Consider the following 12,915-nt stretch of genomic DNA (forward strand, 5'->3'; position numbering starts at 1 on the left):
TGCTTTGTCTAAATTGCACTATGCCTCCCATAGAAATTGATTTCGATTATGTTCATTCCTCATTCTAGATAGTATAGTCAGTAATATATTTTTGTTTATTTCTTTCTCACGGGCTTAATAATGCTAAGACGGTTACACTGAGCAAGTAGAATTTCAGACTCTCTAGTTTCTACTATAATTTTTTGTGGAATCTGGAAAGTGAAGTGCATGGCCACATCGACAGTTCAATCGTATGAATAACCATCTCATTGTATGTTCTAACAAAAACTAAACCTAAAAGTTTTTAAGTTTTCAGATCTATGAATATAATATTGCTTTGTTCGTATCACATAGATATTATTTTTAGGTAATATAACTCCAATCTGTAACAAATGCTTAAATTTTCTGAAAATTTACATGTTTTACTATGTTTTAGGTCATCAAGGATTCCAAATCTACGTATCATGCAAGTTATTTAGCATGTTTTTGAAGATTCTAATTCATCTACTCTCTTCCTATTGGCATCTAGGCGTGTGAAGTTGAAGCTGTACAAATGTAAAGTGTTCATTACATAATAGGTGAAGAAATGTGTAAGCTTTAGTGTCATGGCACCATGTAACAGTTGGTGAAAACTATAGATTAGTGTCTACTTTTAGCAAAACTGTCATCCATGGCATTAACTGCCTTAATCAGAGGAACACAACCCAAACAAAAATAAAAAACTTTCAAATGTCCATCAACATCACACTTCATCTACGCCTTTTCCAATCTTAACAATGGGTTCTTTTTTTTTTTTTTTTTTTTTGGAGTTCAGTGTAGGGGAGAATTCGTTCAGTGGGCATCCTTGTCCAGCTTCACTGCCACTGGGATCCTTTGATAATTCAGTTACTGCTGCCACTGGACTCTCTGCCTCATCTTCAGTTACGAACTCCTGTTAACATATCTATAATACTAGTTTTTTACGCGCATTGCGCGATTGGGATAATGCCCAATGCTTTTTTTAAATAAGTACTTTAAAGTATATGAAGACAGGATTATGTTCAAATTGTTCATACATAGATAATTGAAGGTTGAATTTGCGTATTTAAATAGGTAATTCTTCTCCCAAAGATTGAGTCCCCAACCCCAATGGCCCCCCACACTCCGGCCCGACAGAGCTTTGTGGGAAGTTGTAAATCACGGTGACTCAATGGTTCAACAGACAGGGTCAAATGCTGATACGCACAAGGAATCTGCCCACTTTGGACATAATTCCCGCACTGCCGCCGCCGAGGTTCAAACCTTGGTCTCTTCTCCCAAATACTACCCACTAAACCATTGAGTTAAGCTTGTGCGGGTTAAATAGGTAATTCTAAGTTTACAAATGCAAGATAATATAGTCAAGATTGATTATAATTGTCAATAAAATAATTGTATATGTATGGTTGAAACCAAATACGGGACATAAGGGAGAACAAATAAAAATTAGGGCATAAAATATTAAATATATACTAATATTGTTTAAGAAGATTCCGACATTAGGATTTGTGGTTAAGTTCTATTAAGACTTTAATATTAGAATTAGATTAATGGTGTAGTTATAATTCTATATTAGACTTTAATATTAGAATTAGACTAAGGGTGAATTAACAGAAAAATTAAATGGATAATCATATAATTAAGGATAAATTAGAAAATCTTAAAAGAAAAAAAAATTAAAACCTGAACAATATGAACCATTCATTTGATTTAATAATTTGGCGGTCATTTTTTCTACTCAATGTTAATAATTAAATAAATTCACTGGTCAAATCCGCTAACGTTAACCGCTAACTGCTGATTGTCAAACAAGGACATTGCGAGGTAGTTCTCACTTCAATTTGTTGTGTGATTTGAATACTCTCTTTGTCACAAAATCTCTCAAGTAGTTAATATGGTTGGCTTTATTAATTATATATTTTTAATTTTTTTATGGTATTAATAAAATACTTGGTAAATAAATATATAGCATTATTTTGTATTATAACTTTGATATTTAATTAGAAAAACAGTGCACAAAAAATATAATAGATAATGTAGTGAATATAATCAATTGATGAATTTGAATATAAAAACTTTACATTTGAGAAAAATAAAGACAATATAACTAATGAAAATATTTCTTTTAATTAATTTATTGATAATTAATAATTTTTTTTTTCACTAAATAAAGACATTGCGAGGATAATGTAGCGAATATAATCAATTAATAAATTTGAATATAAAGAATTTTTATATTGAAGAAAAATAAAGACAATATAACTAATAAAATTATTTCTCTTATTTAATTTATTGATAATGAATATTTTTTTTTTGAATAAAGGTATTGTGGACACATAATTATAAATTAAAGAAATGCATATGTATTATTTTTTGTTGTAACTACAAAATTATTATTTATATAATTTAATAAGAGTAAAATAAAGTACTAATTATGCCAATTTTGATTGGGATGAGGTTCGAACCTAAGACCTTTTTCTATTGAAATCAATGAGTAAGTTAACGGTGAACTAACGGCAATTCTTAAAATTTTAACGGAATTAGTAACGGTGTGTGGGTATTTTAGGAAATTTTAGTGTAAAATTTAAATCTGATCAATCTTTCAATCAATTTGAGCCATTCATTTGATTAAAATCTGTGACCGCCATTTTTTCTACCCATTATAGGCCTAACTCTCTTGGGCTCTTATTAGTATAGTAGAAATAATAATAAACATAATAAACTTCAATCCAGGTTATACCCCTGGTTTATGTCCATGTTTTCCGTTAATTTTTTTTGTACCTTGTGCTATAAAAGTTGTACTACATAATTTTTTGGACAAAAATATCCTTACCATTATAACTTCTGTTATCTTTCCAAATTATTATTACCATGTATATGCATACACAATATTTTTTCTTACATCCTTCCATTGTAAGTTTGAATTCATTTAGGTTTTAATTAAAATGTTACCATAGTTATATTTAGTAAATTATCATTTCTATAATTCTTACCTCAATAATATTAATATGAATTAGGGATAAGGGTCAAATAGACCCTTTAACTATAGGTCAAAGTGCAATTAGCCCCTTAAATTAACAAAAGCTTCAATTAGACCCTTGATCTTTTTACTTTTATGCAATTAAGTTAATTAGTAGGTTACACCAAAGTTACAGGTAAATTTCTTTTAAAAAAAATTAAAAATTAATTTTTCCGGTCTCCATTTCTCCTGCCTCACTCCGCCCCTACAAACTAGTTCCCTCCGCCGCGTGCCGCCGGGAAAATATGCCAGTGAAGGAGTGCAGCCACCACAAGGAGCGGAGGAAGAAGTTAGTGCAACGATTATGCGGCTGCCTCCTCATCATCCTCTTCATAATATAATCCTCCTCACAATCCTCATCATCTGGGTCATTCTCCAACCCAAAGAAGCCACGCCTTCAGTGCTTCACCCTTCAAAACGCCACCATCTTCAACTTCAACGTCTCCGCCCCCAACATCTTAATTCTCCACCACCCTCAAGATCTCCATCTCCTCCCGGATCGGAATTTACTACGACAACCTCGACGTCAACGAAACCTATCGCGAATAACAAACCACCTACTACACCGTCATTCCCACCGTGTATTAAGGCCACAAGGACGTCAACCTTTGGTCGCCGTTTCTTTACGGCAATAACGTCCCCATTGCACCCTTTAACGGACCACAGCTCAGAGATGACCAGGCTGCCGGTGCCGTCTGGCTCACCGTCAAACTTACCAGTCGTGTCAGGTGGAAAGTTGGGACCAAATGTGGATGCCTTCTCACCAAACCTCGTCAAGCTGTGTCTGTTTTACACCAAGATGGATGATGACCCAATGAAGATTCTGAAGAGGCTACCAAAGTTGAAGTTCCTCAAGGTGATAGACGGATATGGTGGGTTATCTGTAATGGATTGTGTAGGGAGCTTTCCTCGGCTTCAAACTAAGTGCTGCACATTCAGTTCTTTTACAAGCTGAGAGAGCTGATTACCGGGCGTTACCACCTTCATGTCACTTGTCTAGCTTACATACCGTTCGGGGTTACGCCCATGTACTACAGCATCGTCGTCGGTAACGCTGTCAAATACCAGCTCTCCCAACCTTGTGAAGTCACCGGTTCTTAACCTTTTATTTACCTACAAATTAAGCTAATTGCACAAATTAAAGAAATTATGGGCTTAATTGGATACAAATGAAGAGATGAAGGGCCTAATTGGAGCTTTTGTTAGTTTAGGGGGCTAATTGCACTTTGGCTTATAGTTGAAGGGCCTATTTGACCCTTATCCCTATGAATTATACAATTATATATATATATATATATATATATATATATATATATATATATATATATATATATATATATATATATATATATATATATATACACACACACACACACACACACTATTATTTTAAAAAAATTAATATAACTAAAATTTTAATATTTAATTTTAATATTGGACATATATTTTTTGCGCATCGCGCATATAAAATACTAGTATACAAATACATGTCAAAATTCAAAATCTAATAGATATAGAATTTTATATAAACACATTAACCAACATCAATTAAAATATGTTAGTGAGAAAAAAAAATCATTTAAAATTGTTACCTCAACCAAATCTTCTGTTAGGAAATAATATGTTGTGTCTAAAATCAATAAGAATGCGTCTTCCTACTGTAAGATTTTCCCTAATAATATATATTATATATTATATATTAGGGCCTTAATTAAGTGGTGCAAGTTGACTAGGCTTATTAAGTGGTCTGGTTGGACTTAATAACTAGTAGTTGTTAGTCAACCAAACTCTGTGCCTAATATAATCCTGGATTGATGGGATACAGGATGATGGATGTTAGCACATTCAGTTACGGTACTTGCTCAGTAGATACCAATACACCATCTAGGGTTCTGAGTCAGGTCTGAGGCAAAACATGGCTAACGGTCTACCGTTAAGAGGCAACACAACAGGAACATCAACTATGGCTGGAGATCAACACGGCTACGCTAACGCTATCCTACGAGGTTAGGTTTCTCGTATACTATGGTACATATAGTTAGACTATTGTATATCTAACATTTGGTTTCAGAGCCTTTATAATCTCTGCCTGGTTTGATTGTTTTGCCCAAACAATATTAAGATGAATTTTTCATATACATTGAGTTTTTGTATATGCTCTAATTCTTTAAAATATACACGCAAATATATATATTCAGTCATGATATAATTAAGTAATTTGACGTGTATATTTTGAGTGAATTAAGAATAATTTTTTTGCTAATTTGAATATGTATGCAATCTGAATATATTTATTCTATTAAAGACATACATATATATGTGCTTTGGTTTTACAGTCTATATGTACATATATATTCGGTTTCATATATGTATATATATACATAGTCAGTTTTTCCAGAAATAATGTTTTGGAAAATACTGCAATGTGTTTTTTTCGAGATATTAAGGAGATAATTTCGAATATAAAGCATAAATCCACTGGCTACTGCCTTGCTACTTGTTCGCCGGAAAATCGCCGGATTTGTTCGCCGGTTACGGTCTCCGTTCGGTGGCGAAGCTAGAGATGGCGGAGGTGGGTGGTGTCGTTGGACGCTGGACATGGCAACGGAGCTGGCGTTGCACCAGGAGAGATGGCGAGGCGAGGCTGGGTTTCCGGTTGTCGCTGCTTCCTCTCCTTCTTCAGGCGACGCCGGCGAAGTTGGGTTGTCGTTGCTCCTCATGCTCCAGTCGACGATGAAAGGGAACTGTGGCACTGCCGTGATGGACGGCGGCGATCGCCTGCGTTGGTGTCGTGACAAGGAGAGACGACGGAGGTTGGCTGGGTTACCAGCTCGCCGCTACTGTCCCCCCATTCAGGCGATGCTAGCTTCAGCCATCGTTGCTTCCTCCTTCAGGCGTTGCAGGCTCCGGCTGACACGGTTCCATCTTCATTGCCGGTTGATTTCGTCTTCAAGCAGGCAGCTAGGGCTTTTGCCGTTGAAGAAACATGAAGAAGATGATGGAAATAAAAATTGGGCCGGGTCTGACCCAGTCCATTATTAAAAAAAAAATCTTGGGCCTATTTGGTATTTTGGGCCTGCTTCAGCTTTCATTCATCATAATAGGATTCTTCAACTTAATTGTTCAATTTAATTTTTCTTAAATAATTATTAAATTATCATTCAATTTGGGGCAAATATTAAGTTATAATTTGCTGTTTGAATTTTAATTTAATGTTAAGGTGTAAATTGAATTGTTTCAAGTTTTACAATTTATGATTAATAATATATTAATATGCAAAAATCCAAATATGCTTTGTACATTCATAAATTATTTTATAATTATACATTTAGAGAAGCATATATTAAGGTTGGATTTTGCATACTATTAACTCATAAATTCATTATTAAATATCATTCATTTTTGGATCCTTAGGTCAATTTTAGGTATTATGACCTACTAAAACAGCTTGTTTGGTTTCCTCTTAATTTTGAGCACATTTTAGTATTATGTGTCTCTGGGACTTTAGAACCTATTTTGAACAAGCTATTTGGGACCTATCTTGGGTCATTAAACTGTTAAAGTATGGATCTCACCATTTTGATTGATATTTAAATAATAATTATAGCTCCTTTTTGATTATAACATGTTTATTCAGTTCCAATTATTACTAACTACCATATTTTGGTATTCATCGTTGGTCATAATTTTAAGTTTTGGGTCTACTTTAGTATTAGACCAATTTTCATCCATGTTATAATTCACTTGGGCCATTAAGGTCTATGAGTCTAATTTGAGTGATTAAGTGCTATAATTATTGTCTTGGTCTATTTTGAGACATTAAGGATTAAGGATTTAATTGTTATTTTGGCCATTAAGAATTACAAACTATTGTTTAAGTTGATTACTTTTTAATCTATCAATAGTTTTTCAGGGCCTTAATAATAATATTAAGTCTTTAATTTTATGGAAAAAGCAATATAGTTGGTATATTGTCTATATAATGGTAATTTGGTTATTACCTTAACTCCAGTCTCCCTAAGTATCATAATAGTCATGATTAATTATTATGTGGTGGAATTGAGATTAGTATTTGGCATCCCTTAATTACAGTTTTGCTACTTATTAAGCTAAATTCGGCATTATTAATTATTGTTATTAAGTTTAGGGGATAATCTCATTTTATTACTTTTCATAATAATTATCATTTCATGGTAATCTGCTATATTTGGTACATTGGCATGATTACCACTTCATTTTACATGACTATTAATGTTGGTAATTAAGTCCTACCAATAAATTTTTTAACGTACCATTGGACACTGCATCGAGTTTATTGACACCGATAGTGAAGATTGAGAGAATTATGGAGTCTTTTCTTCTCTTGTGGATCGTCATCGTTGTTAGCGCAATGGGCAGATGCGGTTTGCATCATTAAGGTTAGTCATTAATTATCTTTTATGATTGTTATTGATAATTAGTGCTACAGTTACAGTTAACCGCTAATTTGGACTAATCGCATAGTTTATCTTTAGAAAAATGAAAACATTAAAAGTGCATTACCATACGTTAGTTTGTCATTACTAATGTTAATAGTGATTATAATGTTACTTATTACTATTAATAATTAATAATTAATTAATGATGACATTAATCTTGTTATGGTATTCAGATATGTACCTTGAACTGTTTCCAAATATATTTATGTGACAATGTTCCAGTACAGAAAATAATTTTCTTGACATTAATGTTTTTCGGACTTCAAATTTTATTAAGTTTTCAAAATTTTATCCGAAAACGTTTATAAATGTTTGCGGTTTTAATCATTGTTTTTCCATATCTAGTCTCCTATATAATGTGATAATATTATTATGGCTATTTATTGCTATTTTGGTTATTTGCAATTTTGCCATTAATAATAATAATAATATTATTAACTAGGTTATGGAGAGTGATTTTGAATCAATTTAGTAATCTTGGAAAAACATATTTTCTAGGCAATTGACTTTTGCCATTAATTCCATAATTCATTTAGTTCTTGGAATTATGATTTTAGTTCTGATTGCCCATGTTTGGTTAAGTATGAATAAATGAATATTTTGTTTAAATTCATATCCTTTAGTTGGTTCATACTCTTTAGATTATTTTACGCATTCGATCACATTAAGTGCATAATATTAAGTTTAATTATGCAATTAGGGTTTGTGAGATTTTTATTTACAAATTATAGGATATCTTTTTGGTTTGATATTGTTTGAATTTGTAAATTCAGTTATTTCTCATAAATTTGATCTTTATGCATTAAAACATTTTCCCATGGGCTTACAGTTTAAAAAAAAAAATTAAAGTATATATTCAGTACATTATTATTCAAAATGTTGGGTCTCTTTTGGTTTGGACTCATCGGTGTTTGAATATTAAGTTTATACTTTAAAATCTCATATTGTAAATTGCTTTAAGTTATGCAATTTCTTTGGAGTATATGAGTTTAATGTTTAATTTTATGCATTTTTTGTCCTAAGCATAATATTATGTTTTAAATTATGCAATTTTATTATGCCTTTAGCAATGCATACTTTGGGATGGAATTATATTAGTTCCTATTTAAGTTGGACTTATGCATAAACTTTAGTCGCGGTAGTGCCTGAATTTAAGCACGTTTAGTCCGCTAATTTAGTTCACTATTTAAGCTTTAATCATAGGTGAATCCTACAGTTTTCTGGTGTATACCATACAGTTTACTGATTTATACCCCAAACAGTTATACATTAAGTATATATGAATCGGGGAGACATACTAGTTTTAATGGCCATGAGTTAAGAACATCTTGAGCCACTAGTCTCCTTAATTTGATACTCTATTTAAGGGATTGGTTTTCAGTGAGACTTAGTTTCTAACCACCTTTCCTTCGAGTATATTTAGATTTTCTCATCACAATCTGGTATAATCTGTTTGTCAAAATTTTAAGTATTCCTTGCCAATGTGATTTGGTTTCGGTTCATTAAAGAATAGCCAAAGCATCTTTAATTTACTGAAGTCTCTTAAGTTTTCAATCTTGGTTAATTAAGGAATAGCTACAGCATATTCAGCTACCTAAGATTATTAAGTTTGATCACATAAAGTTTTAGACATATCATTTGTGATTAATTGTATGTAATATGATGAAATTTAGCCCACAGGCAATTTCGTTATATTTGTATAATTAATCAGGATGAAATACTGGACTACGGTCATAATTTAGCCCACAGGCAATTATGTATCGGAATGTAGTTTAGTAGTTTTATCAGTGACGATAGAAATAAATCAATTCATTTACTTTATGGTTATTTGTAAATAATTTCCAATTCTATCATGAAGTTTAGGTTTATGATGTAACTTTAGATCATATTTCTTAATTTGCCCACAGGGATTAAGAAAGGGAACATGATTTCTTAAGTTTTTTATCATAATGATAGCAATGAATCTTATTGACTAAAACTTTAGTCTACAAGCAAGTTTTATGTCATTTGATTCTTCAACTCATTTGATAATGGTTTCATCATAAATAAAATTTTCAGTTGGATCTAATTGAGTAAAACTTTAGCCCACAGGCAAGTTTTTTGTCACTAGATTCTTCTGGCTCTTTAGCAATTGTGAACAATATTATCATAAGGGTTTCTTAATTGGATTTAATAGAATTAAAACTTTAGCCCACATGCAAGTTTTATGTCAATAAATCCCACCACCCATTAGATAATGATTTTATCACAATTTCTTAGAGTTATAAATTCAGTTCAATTATAATTCTAAGTTTCATGGTTTGCATTGCCAAAACATGTATTCAGTCACTTCCCAAAATTTAGCAACTTTTATTAATTGATCCACGGATCTTGCTCGGTTCTTCGGACTAACTGTAGTAAGTTACGTGATTTGACATACCTCTTGGATTCCAATAATGTTAAAATGTATCTTTTGAGCCAAATTCTAACTTGGTTTTGAAAGATGTATTTTGTTTTTTTTTAGTATGTCCAACTATGGTGGAGAAATATATCTTCATTATTTACTTAGATTTTAATTGGAACCAAAAATTGATTATTTAGTATGTCCAACTAATGGTGGAGAATTATGTCTTCATTTGTTAGTTAGTCAATAAATCAATTATGAGTATGTATATTATTAAGTTCACTTTATTAATTTCGCTGAAGAATATCTTAATCAGTGGGAGTGATAATTTAGAAAAAGATCATTAAGATACTCCACTAAATTTTTTGGATTTAATTATTGTCTCCATACATCTCAAGCTAGATTGTATGTTAACAATAAGTCCATAATATTCCACAAGTATTAATCTTGTATTTGTACTTATAAATTCATAAGTTCAAATTATTGAACATTTGGTTGTGCAGCATATTTATGAAAATGTTGTAACAATATTAAGGAATTTATTAGAACAAAAACATTTAATTTGTGGTGCACTGTAATTTAATAAATTCTTCAGTGATTAATAGAGTCTTTAGTTTCTTCAAAATTAATCCTGGGCCATTTTGGTTTGTAGGGCTCAAAACAATTTTGTGGGACATATAAGTAAGACTCATTATGTTCAGTTCATTTAAATTGGACGTTGAAGTTATTTGGGAAGTTATGGTGTATGATTAAGATTCCAAATTTATGGACTTAGACGTTTGGTTTATTGTCTAAGTTATTGGAATGCTTCTGTGACTTGACTATCTTTTGGCTATTTTTGATGAGTGGGAGTGACAGACGTGTCAACTCCAAGCTCTTAGTTGTTAGAGATAGTACTTAAAGTTAACTTATAAAGAAGTCATGTAATACAGTTAGCATTATGCTAACATTAAGAGATCTCTACTTAAGGCATGCTTATAAAATTTTAGAGATCATACAGTGTACTCTTTTGTACAATTTGGATGCGTTTTCTCCTTCAGTTGTGCACATAATGTATTTTGAGAAACATCCCTTAAGGTACCGAGAATAAACATAGGGTTTGTCCATTAAGGACCTAAGTTGGAGAATTAAAATGCATGTGACCATAATGGATACTACTCTGATTAAATAGAGGACATATCACTATGATTCGTGTGTTTTGTTCTTTGATGAAGGTTGTGCTGGTACTTGCACCAAGTGGGAGAATGTAAGATTTTCCCTAATAATATATATTATATATTATATATTAGGGCCTTAATTAAGTGGTGCAAGTTGACTAGGCTTATTAAGTGGTCTGGTTGGACTTAATAACTAGTAGTTGTTAGTCAACCAAACTCTGTGCCTAATATAATCCTGGATTGATGGGATACAGGATGATGGATGTTAGCACATTCAGTTACGGTACTTGCTCAGTAGATACCAATACACCATCTAGGGTTCTGAGTCAGGTCTGAGGCAAAACATGGCTAACGGTCTACCGTTAAGAGGCAACACAACAGGAACATCAACTATGGCTGGAGATCAACACGGTTACGCTTCCGCTATCCTACGAGGTTAGGTTTCTCGTATACTATGGTACATATAGTTAGACTATTGTATATCTAACACCTACATCACCGGTCCACGTCGCAGCTGCATTTCTTTTATCTCCTCAATCTACTGCCGCAAGTGTCGCAACATGTATACATGTTCTCCATTCCTTGCGTTTTTATCTCTTAGTTGCTTAGTATAAATAGGGTAGCATTATTCTTTGCATCACACATCAAATTGAATTCATTTCCTTCTCCTTTTATTTCTCATGTAGAGTATATATATATATATATATATATATATATATATATATATATATATATATATATATATATATATATATATATGTGTGTGTGTGTGTGTGTGTGTGTGTGTGTGTGTGTGTGTGTGTGTGTGTGTGTGTGTGTGTGTGTGTGTGTGTGTGTGTGTATTTTTCCACTTTATTAATTCTTTCCCTATTGTTCAACTTCTATAATTCTCAATTTTTCATTCTTTGCTTCCGCATTATTCCACTATATTCCTAACATCTTCCTCTATTTCCTTAGACTCAAGCCGTGAGGTTAGGTCCTTATCCTGATTATCCAACAATTCAAGACAATGGGCAACCACCATGCTACGGTCATTTATGATTTTCATAACAGCACAAAAATGGTTTGCAAATATCATACAATAAATTTAACTACAAATACCATTCATTCAGTCAGAAAATTATTGAACTAGACACTACCAATTTAGTTGAGTTTAACAATTGTAACCTGCAATCATTCACACAAATTTGTAATGATTGTAAAATGAATAATTTATAAAGTAAAGCAAATAATAACAATTGTAACCTGCAATCATTCACACAAATTTGTAATGATTGTAAAATGAATAATTTATAAAGTAAAGCAAATAATATGAAATCCACACTAACAAATCCAAAAATGCATATCACATTGAAAAATTAGTAAAAACAATGACATTAAGGCATAATTATCCAAAACATTCCACATGAGTCCGACTGGCCTTCATATCAAATGTTTAGAAATTTTTTACCACATACATTCTCCATTCCTTAAACTGATTTCGGAACTTTTCAACGTGTTCTTTAGGAATATGAGAATGAAAAAATGTTGCCTAGAAAATGTTGAAGTTGAATAAAAAAACAATATAAACATAACAATACTAAATACATTCTAATAAATATTGAATCTTATTTGAGTTAATACCCAAAATCGTCCTCGACTATAGTGGTTTTTCTCAATTTCGTCCTAAACGACTTTGGTGACCTAATATTGTCCCAGACTTTTGTGTTTCGCTCAATTTAGTCCTCCATTTGTTATTTCGTCAAATTGGTGTTAAATAAAGGGACAATTCAGTAATGTTAATATTGATCTCTCTTTACTTTCAACTTGTGAAGTGCGAAATTTCTCTTTCTTGTACGAATTACACCCAGAATTACTCCCGGACCTGCAAACCAAATTTTA

The 12,915-nt window shown here is 32.0% G+C and overlaps 1 pseudogene; it reads left to right on the forward strand.

The window, feature by feature from the left end:
• The first annotated feature begins 3,261 nt into the window (after nucleotides 1-3,261).
• LOC109164789 lies at nucleotides 3,262-4,117 on the forward strand (annotated as a pseudogene).
• Nucleotides 4,118-12,915: the final 8,798 nt, after the last annotated feature.

This window comes from Ipomoea nil, unplaced genomic scaffold (genome assembly GCF_001879475.1).
Source record: "Ipomoea nil cultivar Tokyo-kokei standard unplaced genomic scaffold, Asagao_1.1 scaffold3069, whole genome shotgun sequence".
Lineage (NCBI taxonomy): Eukaryota > Viridiplantae > Streptophyta > Magnoliopsida > Solanales > Convolvulaceae > Ipomoea > Ipomoea nil.